Source organism: Mandrillus leucophaeus, unplaced genomic scaffold (genome assembly GCF_000951045.1).
Source record: "Mandrillus leucophaeus isolate KB7577 unplaced genomic scaffold, Mleu.le_1.0 Scaffold775, whole genome shotgun sequence".
In the NCBI taxonomy this organism is placed as follows: domain Eukaryota; kingdom Metazoa; phylum Chordata; class Mammalia; order Primates; family Cercopithecidae; genus Mandrillus; species Mandrillus leucophaeus.
This window is the reverse complement of record NW_012108419.1, coordinates 759,191-766,298: the sequence shown is the minus strand read 5'-3', so window position 1 is coordinate 766,298 and position 7,108 is coordinate 759,191. Positions and strand designations below refer to the sequence as shown.

General features: G+C 38.1%; 1 pseudogene across 1 annotated transcript; it reads left to right on the top strand.

Annotated features, from left to right (window-relative positions):
- Positions 1-3,953: 3,953 nt before the first annotated feature.
- LOC105529631 lies at positions 3,954-4,721 on the top strand (annotated as a pseudogene). The gene has a single exon (XR_001004542.1). The product of XR_001004542.1 is annotated as a histone H2B type 1-H-like (transcript).
- Positions 4,722-7,108: the final 2,387 nt, after the last annotated feature.

Here is a 7,108-nt window from a genome sequence, read left to right as displayed (position 1 = left end):
ATGAGCCAAATAAAATCTCTTTTATAAAAAAAAAATTACCCAATCTCAGGTATTCCTTTATAGCAACACAAAAATGGACTAACGCACTCTCCAAAGCAGTTGTATTAATTTACTTTCCCATTCCCAGTATATGAAAGTTCCCATTTATCCACATTGTTTTCAATCTTTTAAATTAACTACTTAATTTGCTAATCTAAAGGGTATGATTTGTTCCTAAACACTTTACAGTTTTATTGCCATTGTTGACGATACATCATTGCAATTACAGTTGCAATTTGCTTATTACTGGTATATAGAAATAAAATGTTTTTATATTGATCTTGGATCTAGCAGCATTCAATGACTTTCTAATTAACTCGTGTAGATTCTCTTAGATTTCCTATGGAGTCAAATATGTGGACTGCAAATAAGATCTGCTTTGGAATGTCTTTGTAAGTTTTATACCTTCCATTCTTTCTGATCTTATTGCATTGTCTCATAGGTTCAGTAGAATGTAGAATGGTTGTGACAATATAGTGTAACAAAACTTCATCATTAATGTTTGTAAGATTTTGATAGATACTTTTTGTGCAGTTAAGAGTATTGTCTTCTATCCCTTGGTGTTAAGTGTTTAGTTGTTTGTTTCTACATAAATTGAAAAACCTTACCCATGCTTCCATCTTAAAGTCCATATTCCTAACATTCTTCCCCCACATATCAGCATGGCTGGCTATCTTACTTCTTTCACCTCTTCTACTCAAACGTCATCTATAAAAGGAACACTTTATATAATAGCAACTTGCTACTCCCAACACTAATTCTGCTCATTTTTCCCCTTAAATGAATAAATATGAGAATGCATAAAGGTTTATCAAATGTGCTTTCTATTTTCTGTATCTATTACATTGATAATATGTTTTCCTCTTAATTGATTGTATGTTATTCTTGGGATCAATTAACCTTGGCCATGGGGTGAGGGGGAAATATATATATATATATAATGTATGTATATATATAATGTACATAAATATATACACACACATTTTATTTAGGATGTTTAAATCTGTATTTATGAGAAATACTGGTCTTTTTTTTAACGGCTTTGTTACAAAAGTATAATAACTTCATAAAATGAATTGAGTGCTTTTTCTCACTATTTTTCAAACAGTAGAGATTATCTGTTTGTTGAAGATTTGTTAAATTATTCTATGAAAATCAACTGGGACTTCTGTCTTAAGGTCAGGAGTAGTGGGGAAACTGCTATGGGGTGAAGCACTTTCTCCTAATGGGACTTTGACTTTGTACTAAGAAAGGAATGGTCAGCCTAGGAACTTCTGCTGCTACCTCACTGTCCAGAACTGGCCACATGACTATCTTTGTCGCAAGAGAGGCTGGGAAATTAAGTGTTTTTAGCTAAGCACATTGTCTTCCTGAAAAGAAAAATCAACATTCTGCTATTAAGGATGAAGAAAAAGCAATGGCAACTGGGTAGGCAGCCACCAATGCTTTCTACAATAAAACTATTAGATATGCTGGAATGTTGGAATCTTTCAGTCTATCATTCTTGTATCTTAACTGAAGTAAAGAGATAAACAAATACACATCTATGTGTTCAGAATAAATACACACAAGCACACGCACACACATCTTTGTCTCTCTGGTGTATATTTTGGGTGAATCTCTCAATACTCTCTTCATCTTTCTAATTCAGTCTTCCATTTTATACAGATTAGAGTTCGTTTCATCGTTATGAGTTAAATTCTATCCTCCCTCCTAAAAAATATCTTGAAGCCCTAACCCCCAATACTTCAGAATATGGCATTATTTGGAGATAGAGGTAATCGAGTTAAAATGAGGTCATTAGAGTAGACATTAATATAATCCTTATAAAAAGGGGAAGTTTGCAGACAGACACACATGCACACACAGAGAGAAAGAGAGAAGAGAGAGAATGCCACAAGATGAGGGAAGAGATCAGTGTGAAACGTGCATGGTGGTGCACGCCTGTAGTCCCAGCTACTAAGGAGGCTGAGGCAGGAGAATCGCTTGAACCCAGGAGGCAGAGGTTGCAGTGAGCTAAGATCGTGCCACTGCACTCTAGCCTGGTGAGACAGAGCAAAACTATGTCTGAAAAAAAAAAATCATTATATTAGTGTCCTAAAAACCTTTTATGCCATATTTTTACTGTACCTTTTAACATGGTACACCTGTTTAGGGCACTTACTATGAATGGAGTTTGCAGGACTGGAAGTTGCTAAGTCAAAAAGTGAATGATGAATGAATATGAAGGCGGCGGACATTCCTGTATACTACTGTAGACTGTAGGCTGTGGACTTTAGAAACACTGCACATTTAGGCTACACTAAATTTATAAAAACATTTTTATGTTTATTTCTTCAACAATAAGTTAATCTTAGCTTACCGATACTTTTTAACACATTGGACAGCTGGACAAAAATATTTTCTTTCTTTATATACTTATTCTGTAAGCTTTTTTCTATTTAAATTGTTTTTAGTTTAGTTTTTACTTGCTCAAAACCTTTTTTGTTAAAAACGAAGACACAAACACATACATTAGCGTTGGCCTGCACAGGGTCAGGATCATCCATATCCCTGTCTTCCACCTCCACGGCTTGTCCCACTGGAAGGTCTTCAGGGGCAGTAACATGCATGGAGCTGTCATCTCCTGTGATAACAATGCCTTCTTCTGAAGGGCTTGCCTGAGGCTGTTTTACAGTTATCGTTTTTTTTATCAGTAGAATTAGCACACTCTAAAATAACAAAAGGTATAGTATAGTCAATACATAAATCAGTGACATAGCCATTTATAATCATGATCAAGTATATACCGTTCATATTGCACATGCTATACTTTTATATGACTAGCAGTGCAGTGGGTTTGTTTACACCAGCATCACCACAAACACATGAGTAATGTGTTGCACTATAATGTTATGATAGCTATGACATAACTAGGCAATAGGAATTTTTCAGCTCCATTATAATCTTATGAGACCACAGCCACATACGCAGTCTGTCATTGACTGAAACATTGTTATGCAGTGCATGCATGTACTTTAAACTATGCCGTTGTAGCGCAAAAGCAGCCACAGACAATATGTAAAAGAATGAATGTAGCTGTGCTCTGGCCAGATGTGGGGGCTCATGTCTGTAATCTCAGCACTTTGGAAGGCCGAGGTGGGTGGATCACTTGCAGTTGGGAGTTCGAGATCAGCCTGGCCAACATGGTGAAACCCCGTCTCTATTAAAAATACAAAAATTACCCAGGTGTGGTGGCGCACACCTGTAATCCCAGCTACTCAGGAGGCTGAGGCACGATAATCACTTGAACTGGGAAGGCAGAGGTTGCAGTGAGCCGCGATCCTACCATTGCACTCCAGCCTGGGCAACAGAGAGAAACTCTGTCTCAAAAAGAGAAAAGAAAAGAAAAGAAAACAGAAAAGAAAAGAAAAGAAAAGAAAAGAAAGAAAAGAAAAATGTATGTAACTGTGTTCCAATAAAACTTTATTTACCAAAACAGGCAGAGGGCTAGATTTGGGCTGGGATGCGTAGTTTGCCCACCTCTGCCTAGGAAGATAGTCAAGGCCATTTTTCTCAACCTCCTCTAACAAGTCAGGGAGTCCCACTCTAGTCCCTGGCTCTGGTTCCCTATCTGTCATAGAATACATTTGGTCTTCTTTAAGGGATATGAAGTGTCAGATGCTACTGCCTGCTCCCAGACCCAGAGCCCAGGAGATCTGCGGCTGCAGCCCCACGCCCTACTTTGCCTTTGTTTATTGAAGTCCTAATATGTGCTAGGCATTGTGCTCGGTCCCAGAGACATAATAATGAATGATGCAGATATGGTCCTAATCTCATGAAGCTTATAGTTTGGTAGTAAAGACAAACATTAGATTACTTCCCGTTTTCTCGAGTCGCTGTTAGTTCGCCTCGACTTGTAGTTCGCCCGCGACATGCCAGATCCATCAAAGTCCGCTCCTGCTCCAAGAAGGACTCCAAGAAGGGCGCGACTGAGGCGCAGAAGAAGGACGGCAAGAAGCGCAAGCGCAGCCGCAAGGAGACGCACGTGTACATGTACAAGGTGCTGAAGCAGGTCCACCCCGATACCGTCATCTCCTCTAAGGCCATGGGGATCATGAACTCCTTCGTCAACGACATGTAGCGCATCGCCGGCGAGGCTTCCCGCCTGGCGCATTACAACAAGAGCTCGACCATCACCTCCAGGGAGATCCAGACGGCCGTGCGCCTGCTGCTGCCCGGGGAGCTGGCCAAGCACGCCGTGTCCGAGGGCACCAAGGCTGTCACCAGAGCTAAATAAACTTGCCAAGGAGGGACTTTCTCCGGAATTTCCTGATCTGACCAAGAAAGCTTCTTACCAAAAGAAGCACAGTTGCTTTCTGTTACCTCATTATCTACTGCAGAAAAGAAGACTGAAGAATGCAACCACACCTGGATGGACTTTTCCACAGGATAAAGCTGGCCTCTTAGTCTCATTCAGATTCCAAAGAGAATCATTTACAAGTTAATTTCTGTCTCCCTGGTCCATTCCTTCTCCCTAATAATCATTTACTGTTCCTCAAAGAATTGTCTACATTACCTATCTCCTCTTTTGCCTCTGAGAAAGGGTGTATAATCTTCTGTAACCCACTGAGGGGTTGGGGTAATCATTCTATGGTCCCCAGCCCTGTACATTAATAAATTTGTATGCCTTTTCTCTTAAACAAAAAAAGTAAAGACAAACATTAAATAAATATGCACACGCATGAGTGTATAATTATGATTCCAAATTGGGTCAATATTAAACAAGGAGACTTTTATGAGAAAAAAATAATAGGAAACACTAACTTACTGTAGATTGAAGGGCCAGGGAAGATCACTCTGAGAAAGTAAAAGACGAATCTGAGGAAGTAAGAGAGGCCTCTAGGATAGAAATGAGTTTTCCTTGAAATTAGTCTGGGGAATAATGTTCCATGCAAAGCAAAGAATATGTATGAAGCTTCCAAGAAGGGAAAAAAGTATGTTAGTTCAAGCTTTTAATGAAAGTCTGAAGGCTAGTGAGTTTAGAACTGTTGTCCAGTACAGTGGTCATTGGCCACATATGGTTATTTAAATCTAGATTTAATTAATTAAAATTAAAATCTGTTCCTCAGTTGCTCTAGACACATTTTAAGTACTCAGTAGTTACATATGGCTACTATATTGAACAGTGCAAATATGGAACATTTCCCTCATTGCAGAAAGTTCTGTTGGAGAGCATTAGTCCAAAGCATATGTAGAGATCTATAGTATATTTGAAATAACATTCATATGGAATTTTCATTAAATGGAAAATTATAAATGGATGGCTTTTAAGTATCAGTATATAAACCAGGAAATAGAATAATATCAAATATATTAAAAATAAATGTTCAATCATTGGATGAAAAGCTGATGGTGTACTTAACATGGATGTATCCGGCTGTAATACCTGGACCACTGATCAATCTTAGCACAAAAAAGATAGCCCACCATTGTATACTTACAGATGGAATAACACATCATCACCTATGAAATAGTCTTGCAAAAAAAAAGTCAAACCTGAACTTGCTCAATCCTTTAGATTAGCACTATCCAACAGAAATATAATATTTACCACATGTATAATTTTAAGTTTTCTACTGGCCTCATTAAAAAAGTAAAAATGAATAGGTGAAATCAATTTTAATATGTTTTTATTGAATCTAACATACTCAAAAATCATTGAAATTATGACTGAAGCATATAATCAATGTAAAAATAATTAATATTTTGCATCTTCTTCTATTAAGTTTTGGAAATTTGTTGTATTTTTACATTATCAGCACATCGCAATTGAGACTAGCTGCATTTCAAGCACTGAGTAGTCATATGGATGCTGATTCAAACTAACAGAAAAAAAATTATGAGCTGATGGAGGAAATGTGAATACCGTCAGGATATTTGGTTATAGTGAGACCTTATTGTTTCTTTTCAGGTATAATAACAGTACTGTGTTTAAGTTTTTAAAGACAGTCCTTATCTTTTAGATGCATATTGAAATATTTATGAATGAGATTATATAACATCTAGGATTTGCATCAAAATAATCCAGTGGTGTCTGTATGGGGCATGAATAAGAATGCAGACGACACAAGATTGGCTATGAGCTGATTGGTTGAAACTAAGAAAATGACACCAGCTTGCTGTTTAATGTTACTGTTGAAGAATAGAGAGGGTCTTGTTCATTGAACCCACTACAAATGAGATAATGGAATTAGGATTAGCTGTTATTACTGTCAATCACTTCTGACCCGAGGGGAGATTATAACAATGGCTAGAATGCTTCCTCTGACTGTGAAGCAGACGTCCAATTGTGGGCAATATTTCTGCCACCCTACTGCTGAGAAAAAAAAAAAAGAAAAAAAGATTGTGGCTCTAAATCTACTCAGTTACATGAAAAAAAAAAAAAAAAGGAAATTTCAGCTGCTCTCAGGGAAGAAAACAAATGTTTCCAACCCAGATTGAACCAGAGTATTCCTGGGGAGAAGCTAGCGTGGTGGAGACAGCACTAACCCAAATATGAAACCTCCAAAGGAAAGTTAAGACTCAGAGTGAGAAGACTGAGCTACTGTGATCAGTTAACCATTCCCTCATGGAATATCACTTTCTTTCTGGTACTAAACTTTGGGAGTCTGCATTTTGTTTTACCAAAGAAGGCAATGATCCTTTCTTTTGTATCCCTCCCATAGACTAGTCAGTCAGCAAATTGTGAAGAACGGGATGAATGACAGAAAGATAATCAGAGAGGAAAAAGAGCACTATGGGAAGAACATGGTCAGATCTGGGAGGAATTCTCAGGCCTTTTTATTAGTGGACTGGAATTTTCTTCCCTTGGTAAAGCAAAGCTCTATGCATCTTTTTCATTGAGAGCCAGGGTCTCACTCAGTAGCCCAGACTGGAATACAGTGGCATGATCATAGCTCACTGTAGCCTTGAATTCCTGGGTTCAAGCAATTCTCCCACCTCAGCCTCCTGAGTAGGCAGGACTACAAGCATGAACCAACACATCCAGCTACTTTTTTTTTTTCTTTTTTTGGCAGAGGGGGTGGGT